The sequence below is a fragment of the Xiphophorus couchianus genome, chromosome 12, assembly GCF_001444195.1.
Source record: "Xiphophorus couchianus chromosome 12, X_couchianus-1.0, whole genome shotgun sequence".
Lineage (NCBI taxonomy): Eukaryota > Metazoa > Chordata > Actinopteri > Cyprinodontiformes > Poeciliidae > Xiphophorus > Xiphophorus couchianus.
The window spans coordinates 22,620,762-22,632,887 of NC_040239.1; positions in this window are offsets into that span (position 1 = coordinate 22,620,762).

The following is a 12,126-nucleotide window of genomic DNA, read 5'->3' on the forward strand; positions in this document are numbered from 1 at the left end:
GGCACCAACGACCCCATAACCCTACAAGAATAAGCAGGGGTTGTGCTCACTGGGCAAAGTTGTAATATTCTAATCAGGAGTCACACAAAACCATTGCATGGGTTGAAAATGACCCCCAGGGTCACACTTTGAATACCCCTGTTTTAACATATAGAATAAGACATGTTTTAATCAGCTAAAATTTTAAAATCATGTATATGTTGTCATTTATAAATGTACATGGTACTTTTATAAATACATCTGTCACAAGTCATGCCATAAAATCCCGAAGAAGTACATTGAAGTTTCTGTTTGTAACATAAAAAAATAACTAAATTATTGAGTGAATCATTTTGCAGTCCCCTGTAATGGCAGATAGCCTTGAGTTACTGAAGTGACATTGCATATTAAAATTTCATCAAGACATCGGGCTCCCAAACCCAGACTGAAAAACAAGTAAGGAAGGATTAGGCACAGTGTAGAGGATTGCCAGGGCTGGGAAATGATGACTGGAAACAGTCCCCATGTTGAAACCTGAACCACATCCCAAAGAAGAAGAAAAAAAAGACAGGTGTCAGTGACAGACATTTACGGTGTATCTTCTTCACTATGCAACATCTCCAGTCACATGGGCCGGTGGGTTGCTGGGAAAATCCTTTTGAAAAACACTCGAAGGGAAAATTACATGATCAATTCCACTAATCTCACTACACAGAATTCAACAGATTTTCTTTTTTTTATGTATTCATGGGACATGGACAAAATAATGTTAAATATAATATAAAGTAGTGATTGCACAGGTATTTACCCCCTTCAAAGAAATTGACCTATTTCCATAGAGGCCCAGCCAGTTGGTGCCATAAGTCTCACAATGAGTGGAATGGAGATCACCTGAGTGTGCAATAAATATGCATTACTCTGCATATTTATTGCAGAGTAATAAATATGCATTCTTACACATGTACGGCATGGATGGATACACGCAAGTGTTCATTTTGATGCCTAATCAAAGATCAATAGGTCAGTTCAAGACACAGTATACTCTCTGAAATCTACAATAAATTTTAGTACTCATTCTGATGTAAATATAGATTTTCTTTAAATTATCTAATTTTAACAGGTAAATAATTGATGGTGAAACAATGTAGGGAAATAACTACAGCTTCTGATTACAACATACTGTAATTTGTCCACCTTATGCAATAAAAAATGATCAATACTGTTGAGACAGTGATCCCATTGCTCACTACATCACAAAAATATTTTACCAGAGACTTTGCCTTTTTCAGGTTGGTGATGAAGCAAAAAGGGTAAATGTCAACATTCACACACATAGTCCTGACCTGTATGGGCATGACCTCTAACCTTGTCCACATCACAGCAACAGTAAAAGTGAAGAACCTTATAGAAACATTTACTGACTGTGGGGGAACTGTTTCTGAGAGTGAATAGAAGCCTCTATAATTGGCTCTGTGATTTGACCTTGCACCTGTTCAGCGTGCGGCATTAACAGAATGTGGGGTGAGGTGTTCGTGTGAACCCCCGCCCCATTCTTTTCAAGACCTTAGACCAGTTCATCCCAGCTTTGTAGCGCTGAGTGAATTTAAGTCTTACAGTACGTTCACCTCAGTATGTGCAGAGATTCTCATGAGTGTGTGGTGTTATGAGGAAAAATGTGTGGGTGTGTGTGTAGTGCTCCAACATCAGTAAAACTTTGAACCCCACCCCAAACCCCCACAGGGACAATGCAATCAAACATCACCACAGGAACCTGTTATAATGATCACTATCGAGTGTGCTAATTAATGCTGAATAGAGCTCATAAGCTGCATCCCTTTGCTAACAAATAATCCGATAACACAGCATGGTGTGACCCTGAGTGGCAGGGTCACACCCTTGGTCTAGAATCCACACTAGTACCTGCAGATACATGTGAAGCTCTCTTAAAACGTGTGCTGTAATAGGAGGCTAAAAAGCATGACGAGGCACAGAACTTGAGGGAATGATATCCTTATTTAAGAACCCTTAGGCTGTTTTCACTCCCCGCTGATGTAAACAGTATCATTATTTATATCACCATTGCCTGTGAGGATGTGTGCAAACACCAAGAAAGCGCAACATTTGCTGTTAGCCATAAACAAATTCAAACACACACTCATGCAAAACTGCGAGTCTCCTTTGAGATGTCAGCGATCTGCTCACGGTTTGGTGGAGCCATTGTTCAGAAGGGCTCATATTCTTTAACGGGGGCCCTTTTGTTGTTGTAAACAGCATGAATTTTTAATCCAGCCCAAGATTCTGGGTCGGTAATGAATGTGTCTCAGCAGCGAGTCTCTCTGGGGAGGGAGGCCCCAGGTTCCTGTTGCTAAGTTTCAGCAATGCCTGAAATCTGGAGGAATCAGCCTGATACGCCCAACCAATCCAGCACACAAACACACACACCCCTATACATGTACAGCATGGATGGCTGCATATGGATACACGCCAGTGTTCATTTTGATACCTAATCAAAGATCAATAGGTCAGTTCAAGACAGTACCCTCTACGAAATCCACAATAAATTTTAGAACTCATTCTGATGTAAAAACTTTGAAACATCACAATTTTGAGGCAGATTTCTCAACTTCAGTTTTGAGCAGTCATTGTTAAAAGAGTTTTAAACAAAGAGATAAATACTGCAGAACTGGCATTTTAACCTCAGTTTACCATCTTCCAATGTCCATTAGCAGAACCAGCATTACAAAAAGGGAATATCCAGGTTAATATCCTGGTGAATATAATTCAAATTTCCAAAGACTACCAGCAATTTGGATATTTTATGATATTTTATGAAAGCTGAAATTGAGCAGCATTGCAATGCACTCAGCTTTTGTGTCATCTGCCAAGACCTGTGCTCTGTCTTGCTCCAAGACTTAACATTGCTTCTGTATTTAGTGAATGTCATGACCCCTTATGGTGACTCATTTGGAAAATATTTGACAAGCAATAATTCCAGTGACTTGACTTGGTAGTTTTGTAGACATTTAGGGATAGGATCAAACACATGTAAAGTTCTTACTGTTCTCAGAGTTTTATTGTGTTATTAAACCATTCACAAGTACCCAAATCCTAATGCAGCTGCTTCTCCCAGCTGCACTCGGAAGAGGTGGTCAACAATCGCGTCTAGGCTGCAGAGAAAACGCACATATGCAAAACCACCAGCAGGCTGGAAAGCTGTTTTAGACTTTGAAATGAATCATAAGTTTGAAAACAAAAACTAGGCCTACAAAAACTAACGAAACTACAAAAAAACAGGGTGTCTTTGCTGTCCCCAGACCTTCAAAAAAGGCAAAAAGACACGATTTGTGACATGCTTGAGTAAAACGCAGAGCTGCTTTCACATCCCTATGTTTTCTCTGACTCATTTAAAACCATACTAATATTGAAAATAGCTAACTTCAAATCTTCACCAAGCAACCAAATCCTCAGAGAAAAGTGTTGGTATCAGTGCAGCCAAGTTGCGCTTAGTGTTTATAAGAGATTTGGATAGTCATAACAAATAAAACCGAAGATGACCAAATCTAGTCTGAATCATTTTCGCAGTACATCTTCTGACAAATGTGCATAAGAATTAAAACTCTTGTTGGTTTACCAAAATATGTCAACATTTTTCATTACATCTTTTCTCTTTCTGTCAAGTCTTTTCTTCTGGTCTGGCAGATTTAAAGAGCACCGTCTTTTCCGGCTTGCTTTTTGTCTCCTCAGAGGATCTATAGCTTCGATTCTGCACCAAAGGCTGTCACTCATTTTATTAGTCTAAGGCTTTCTTGTTCAATAATGTCAATTCCAAGCTGCCGACACTGATCTGGAGGAGCTCCTCCTCAATGAACACCCCCAAAGCAACCACATGCTTCATGAAAACTTTCCTCCATCATTTTTAACATCATAATTTTACCAACACACACACAGCTTACTTTGGAAACGATAGCACACCGCTTGCAGATTCAGTTGCATGTTTCAGGGCAGCTAACAGAGTTTGCAACTGTCTCTAAGTTTTGACAGAAGTTTGATCTCTTGTTAAAAGCAAGGGGCCTGCAACAGAATTTCTTACTCTGTTACCAAAATATTAAACTCTTATCTATAGGGAAAAATGGCACTTATGTGAAATTGTGTCTCAAAACAGTTCTGCTCTCTCTGGAACAAGTCAGAGAGAAAAAGAAAAAAAAAACCTCCAATGAAACTTAGAGACATGCATTTTGTGTCACGGTTAAAGCAAAGCATTGCTTTTTTAAGTAAAAGAGATGTGAAATTCTCTACTTTTCCTCTTTTTCTTCTTCGTTTTTTGTGGTCCTCCTCTCCCAAAGCGATTAAATTGCTGATTGATTTTTGTATCTCGGCTCGATTCCTTGCCCCTCGCTCTCCGTCTCTTGCCATTGATCCTCACAAGGCTGCTGACTCCAAAGTCAGAGGACCCATCCGCTCTGGCCTCCGGAAATGAACTTGTTAGATGGGCTGTGCGATTTATTGCTCATGAGGCCAGGGTGTCTCTTTGTGAATGTGTAAGAGTCTATAGGGGCTGACTGTGAGTGAATGCGTGTGTGTGTGTTAGTGACGGCGTGAGTATGTGTGTGTTGCAATGTTGCTCCCAGAAGGCCTGGGATTTATTGCATGTCTGCATTTCTCAAGTGCGCGTACATGTGTAGCAACGTGTGGAATTTATATCAGCGTGTGCACCGAGGTATCATGTATGTCTATCTTGCTGGGTGTTTTACCTTCAGTGTAAAGATTTTAACCTTGAATGACTTCATTTACTGCCGTTTTACCCTTTTTTTCGTAAAACCAACTGATGTTGAAGATTACAATTCAAAAAGCAGAGTTATAGATTTTGCTGAAGTCTTGTTGGAAAGTGTTCTGCTGACGCTGGATGATGTCAGTTCTACCTCGCGTTCTGAAGCGCAATGTTCCCTGATCTGCTCAGCCTGCCTGCACGTGGCGTCAGACCCAGCCCTGTCCTTTGCTGCAGCCTCCACTGATGTATTGATTGGGTTCCATTTAAAAGCCCTGTTCTCCCACCGTTATTTACTCCAATAGTAAATCTTTACAATGCCGTAAAAGACTGTTTTACACACTCTGGTTATACAATGTCCTGCCGCAAGGAACAGACAGACGTGTGTCAGGAGAGGAGAGAAGTAGAGAGTAGAGCAGAGGAGAGGAGAAGTGACAGTATCTCCAAAGAGCACCATAAGGCGTTTGTGTTACAGAGGATGCTCTGAACGAAGGATGCTTCTTCTGTCAAATTTAATATCCTCTCAGTCATATTTTAGAACTAATACTTGTCTTTGTGGCTTAGTGTTTTCATTTGCCAATTGGAGATCTGCAGAAAATAATCTTATGTACGTCCATTTTGAATATCCGCATTGTCATAAAAACACAATGCCTTGCAAATATTTTAAATACCACTTTGACTTTTTCACATGTTGTCACAATGCCAGCACATGCCTGAGTACTGTACAGCTATTTCTTGATAGACAAGCTCAATTTAGTGCATTGAAATAGAACATGTATATTGCAGATAGTTTTAAAGGTTTTATACAAATGCCGATCTGAAAAGTGTGGCATGTGCTTGTGTTCAGCCCCTATGAGTCAATACTTGCATCGACAGGCTGACATTTTTTCTAATTTGTCCTTGTAAAACAGCCTCAGTCAGTTTGGAGAACTTCACTGGAGAGCCAGTGTCTTGGCACAAATATTCAATTGCATTTAGATCAGGACTTTTACAAGGCCATGCTAACAAATGGCCATATTTAATCTAAACCCTTCTATTTTAGCTCTGGCTGTATATGTAGTGTCATTGTTGCTATATAAGATAATTTCAAGTCTTTTGCAAACTCTAACAAGCTTTTTTTAGGATCTCTGACCAGTTTTCAAGTCCAAGCTCAAGAAAAGCATCTCCACAGCATGATGCTGCCATCACCATGTTTCCCCATAATAGTGGACTGTTTAGGATGACGTGCGGTATGAATTATCTACCCTCTCTACACAAGTAAATTCTGGTCTCATCTGACGAGGCAAACTTCTTCCCCATATTCACTGGGCTGCCTATGGCAAAATTCAAACAAGATCTTTAAGAAAAATACTTTTTTTAAAAAGTGCCTTGAGAAGACATGAATATATAAATAATATAAATTGAATTGAACCTGTTACTGCATGAAACAGTGACTTTCCTCTTTATATGAACCTGGATCTAATTCTGTTGACATTCCCTTCATGGAGCAGTCATATTTACAAATTACACACATGGACTCCATTTACCAATCCTGACTGCGATTTGTTGCAGTAAATTTTATTTCAAGGTTTTGAGTACAGAAAGCTAGAAACACATGGATGCCACACTTTTCAGATTTTTATTTATGAACATTTTGGAGTCCATGTCTCATTGCTGCTGCTTTGCGTGGTTCAGTCACATGAAACTGCAATAACATACTTTGAAGTTTACGGTTGCAACGTGACAACATGCAAAAGAGTCCAAGAGATGTAAACAACTTAGCAGGTTATTGTCTTTTGTATAATTGTATATTTGAAAAAGAATAATAAACTTTCAAGAGTGCACTTATGCAAAAATTTACGTGAAGACGTCAAGCCCAAGCTTTGACGTGCACTTCAGAGGTCACTGTGCATCAGCGTAAATCCTTCCCCTTGGATGTTGCTGAGGTCTTTATTTCATTAGAGGACTTATGCTAGCGATTCTGGTCTCCACTGCCCACTGCAGGCCTTTAGCCTGACCCAGACACACACTGCTATCGGCCGCATGGCCAAGTCACACCAGCAGTAATAATCACTTAATTTAGGAGCAGAAAGGCGGGCCATGCTCTGCCTTTATTGGTGTTGATGCCGAGCAGGCTTCAAAAAGCCACTGGGCCCGTAATTTATCTCTCTCTGTGGACCCAGAGAGTTTCAGGAACACAGTGAGGAAGACATGGAGCGTAAATGAGTGTGAGGGAGAGGAAGGGTTGGAGTATGTGTCTTTCAGTGGGAGTTTAATAGTAGTTGGCTGTTGACTTTGGTGTACTTATTCTTTGATGTCAGTAACATGATCATCAAGGATCTTTTCCCTCAGCCCCCCTGCAGTAAGTTTTGTGCTGGCAGCAGAGCATTCCCCCTCACAAACTCCTCCAAGTTGAACTTGGCGGTCCAAATCATCCACTGCTGGTAGTGCTCACTTGGGAAATCCAAGCTGAAATGTATACTTAAAAAAAGATCATTTGGAATAAACAATAAATAATTCAGGAGATGAGTTAAATAAGTAATAGTGTGATATCTATTTCTTTGGTGGCACTATTGCCTTGCTTTACTTATTAATGGACTTAATAGACACCATGCCTCGCCATGAAGGGCTAAGTCTAAGAAGCCCACAGTGAGTCTCTTGAAGTGAGTATTTAAAGGAAAGAGAAAGTTGCAGCTTTCTTCATCTTGCCCTGTTTTGTCTGTCTTTGGGAAGTGTTGAGACGCAGAGTACAGTCCAGAATATTTTATGTTTTGGGGGGAGTATTAAAAAAATGGATTATGAAGTGACATGAGCCAGCTGTGGGATCCTGAATCCTCAATTCATACAACAAAACTCCCCTCTCCAGAATATTCTCCGTGCTCCAAAAATACCCTCCCCCATAACATCCACCCTTCTCAGGGAGCAGATAGAATATCTTTCTCCATATCTGGCAACCATGACCACAAATTAAGACGGAGCTCCTGTAAAGCTTGTTCAGCTCTGGGATTTATGAGTCCCCAAAAGGAAACAGAAACTTTTCAGATTTTAATTTTGCGTAGGTGTGAACACTTTCAGTCCACAGTTAACTATGATACTACGGCTTTCTTAAGCCATCCCAGACTGGAGCGTTTCCTGAAACAGGAACGTTGGGAAGAATCCAGCCACACACTGTAACACCTCCGAGCCGAATTGAAAAGAAAACTGCTCCTGCAGTGGCTGTCAAGTGACTCATCGTCTTTTTTCTTTTTTGTTGTTTTTCGGTTTTTTTACAGCGCTGCAACCTGTTCACATGTTGATTTTAAAATGCCTAATTGCAACAAGCAAACTGACAGGTAGCTCACTCAAAGTCAGCCACAAGCCACAAAAAGTAAAAGTATCATTATGACTGTCTAATGGGCTCCCCTTCCTGTAATTCTCGGGTTAATACACAGAAAAAGTTGCAGCTGGCAGGGAACTGAGGTGGGTGGGCTTAATGGTTTGTTGTTCGAGTGTTGACACCTTCTAATAAGTTGACAAATGTGTGCTTTAGTGGCCAGTCAACAACTTGCTAATATACGGCTAAAACACTTTCTTGTGCTGCTGCAGAAGGATTGAGGCAGTGCAGGCTTTGCGGAGCAGCAGGAGTATTTTAGCAGACGGATGGACAGGGGCGCGCCGTCATCCTGAAACATGGCCGACAGCAGCCAGAGATTGTAAATCTGGCCGTGCCTGAACTTCAGCGCTGGGCATGGTGTGAGCATGCACCTGAACGCATTGTGCACTGCAATGCTGCAGTCTGGACCAGACAACAAACAACGTTGCACAAGCATGATGATCATATCCTAATTTTAATGTCAGCATTTTTTTTTCACTTCAAACACATGCAGCTATGCGTGTTCACAAGAGTGTGTTCCAACGTGCAGGGCTATATTTAGGAGGATGTGGGCCCCCAAGCTAGAGCCAGTTTTGGCACCCTACCCACACACGCTTCTTTTACCATGCAAATTTCAGCAGACTGAAAGCTGGGGACACATCAACTAAAGCACTTCTTCAGCTATTATAGCAACAATGTCAAACCTGTAGTGGGCCACATAATGCATCAAAAGCAAAGCAAGAAATGTGGAGCATGTGCATGTGTGTGAGAGTATGAGAAAATCAAGCAATCCGTCTTTTAAGGACGGTCTGTGTCATTTCTACTGTTCCAACCACCAGAAGGTGAAAGTCGTACAAGCAGAATTTAGGAAGAGATAACTGAAACCCAAATAACACACTGATAGGAACATTTGACCGGAGATGTTCATTTCACCATATTGAAAAGTAATTTCATTTTATCTATTATTTTTGCCTTGTGGTAGCACTATTACCTTGAAGGAAGAAGGTCCTGGGGGTTTTCTGCATGCACGTTCTCTATGTGGGTTTTCACAGTTTTTTGTGCTGTGCCTCAACATAAGACAATTCACACCATAATTCCATCCCTCTTTATTTCACATAGGGCTGAGTTAGGTCTGGGGGTTTGTTTGTAGTTTTTTCAGTTTACTTTTCTTGATTCTTGTTCACTTTTCAAACTTATAGTTTACTAAGCAGAATGTAACGTGTTTTCCCATGGGTGTTTTTATTTTTCTGGTAGCTTCAATTTTCAACAAAAGCTGTAGGTGGAGTCAGGTCATCTGTATTCTAAAGAGTCTACAGTGCTAACATGCAAGGACGCCCACTTCCTCACTCCCTCACACATTCCTCACCTGATGCTTTGGGTGCAGAGAGGATAAAAAATATAGCCATGTCTCCCCCCTCTGGCCTGTGACTGCTGGAGACGAGGACGCCTCTCGCCTCCCATTTCCCCTGGTCCACAGGAGGCCCATCTCTACACAACTGCGGACCCATCTGTCCCGCATGGCTAACTGGGCTCCTGTGTATTCACCGCTGCCGAGAAACAGAGAAGCAAAGGGGGTCGAGGGGTGGCGGCGGTGGGGGTTTCAGGATCCAACATCTGGGAGCCATCAAGCCAAAAGAGCCTCAGATCCTGAGATTCCAGTCTCCGACCGCTCTCTCCTCTGCTCAAGCCCCTAACCCCCCCATACTACCTTTCCTCTCCATCTGTCTCCCTCCTTCACCTCTTCTTCCCCCTCCTCCTCTTCCTCTGCTCCTCTCGTCCCAGCTGCCCATCATTTCCCTGTCTCCTCGGCAGTGGGCCTAATCCAAACAGATTGTCTAACTGTTCCAAAAACATACTCCCTTTTCTAAGTCCACTCCCCTCCACCCCTCCATGCTGCCCCCTTTTTGTCCTGCGTTCATCCCCGGGAACAGGCTCCCTCTTTCATGGTGGAGGAGCTGCCGGTGTCCGTCTGGTCTAGGTTAGCAGGTTACTGCTCCACATGACAATTTCAAGGAGAATAACCTAACTGGGCCCCAAAGCTCTTTGACAGATCTCCGATTTAATACTCAAGCACCATAGATTACACACCATCTAACCCTCTCTGCTCCCTCTCCCTTCTTTCTTAACTGTAAAGGAATGACTGCAGCTGTGTGTGTGTGTGCGTGCGTGTGTGTGCACGGTTCAGAGCTCTTTTGTCTCAAGCACATAGTCCAGGCCAGCCTCCTAATTTCCACATGCTAGTGCTAGGTTAAGGAGAGATCCCCAGTAGGGTGCTTGGAAGCAGAGAGGTATCCCAGGAGACCACCAGGCCCCCTGCTGGGTAGCCTGCCTACATCTGAGGCTCCCCATGCCACTGCTGGGTGAACTCCTGCATATTGTGTTTTGTTTAGAAGGAAGCGCCATCCCTATTTACCATAATTGAACTAAAAGGATTAACATGGTTGCAGTGTTGCTCACATCTGTGTTCTCTGTGATTCCAGCTCTCTCCTCATGTCTTACCGTTCTTAAAAAAAAAATAAAAAGAGGCAGTTTTTTCAGCTGCACGGGAAATGCAAGATGAGAAATGAATGAGATTTTATGTAATTAAAAGACACAATTAGAGAGCACAAAGTAATCCAAATGATGTCGTTTGGGGTTTTCTTTGCTGTTGATACGGCACGTAAGGATGTGCTGCACTAAAATCTGCCAATTAAAGGGTGTCATAATGCTCTCAATGTTTACATTAAGGTCCAAAGAACAAAAAAATTAATTGCAGTAAAAATTAATGCTGGAGTAAAAGTCCCTTTGTTGACTTTAGCCTGAACATGTAGCTGTTATCCCAATTGGATAGTGACAGAGGGTCATAGGAGCAGCTGCCTGCAGATCAGAGGCTGGATTAATTGTTGACACTCTCCCAGTCCAAACAGAACCCTCACTACCCCCATTATACACACACACGGGCACAAGCACACACACAGTGTCCCAACTACACTGAGGCCTTGACAGACACTTTGATTTATGTCTGGCCACCAACAAAAAAAGAGAACAAAATCAATTGGCTATTACCGCACTTAGCACCGGGCTGTCACCACCTGGGAGTAGGGTGTTGAAAATAAAAGACAGAGTCCATACAGCATGTCTATACCACTCCATATACTCATTCCCACCGGGGGAGACAGATCAGTGCTCAATCTCCATATACACAGCCTCCGAACTGACTCTGCGTAACAGTTGTACTCAGTGGGTGGGGGGTTCAGTTGTAGCCCGGAGGTCAGGAGAGCTGGCTTGGGACTTCAGTGTTGACGGTCGGAGTTGCCAGACAAGCCAGAAAACGGTGGCTGGAAGTAGTAACCACAAAAAAAAAAAAAGAAAAAAGAAACGAGCAACGCTCGAAGTTTCATCTGGCCAGCTGAGGAGTCAAGAGGTTGTGGTGTGACGTTTGCAGATCTCTGTGACTTTAACTAGGAGACGCATTGATGTCAGAATTTAAAGCTGGAAACTGTTGTCGATTTTTGCTACTCTCAATTTAAAATTTTTAAGAACTTCAACATACGAAGCTAAAAGAACAGCAGTTTTTGCTAGCTCTATGGTTGTGAGCAATCCAATTTAGCTTCTTTCAGGATTCAGAACGCTCACTCTTCTTAAGTAAGATGTAAGCCTTTCCTCTACTTTCTGAGTACCAGAGTGTAAGTCTGTGTAACAGTCTGTGTAACATACACATAATTGCAGATGACGGTATTTGTTTCCAACTGGTCGGAGCTGTCTGACCCAGGCCGACCCTATCTAATAAGCAGAATGAATATTTGAAAATCAGAAACACTTTTTAAAAGTAACCCTGACCCACACCTCAGTCTCAATCTAAGCTCTAACCGTCAATAAAAGTAGGCAACAACTGGTTCACATGAAGAGTTATCAGGATTAGAAACATCACTCTTTATAAATATGCTAAAGACCGTGAATCATTATCTTAACTCTGAGATATCCATGTTGGCATTGTAAATGAGAGCTAGTTCTCTGTCATCTCACCTGGCTAAATAAAGGTTAAAGAAATAAATGGTTGACATCTCAAAAG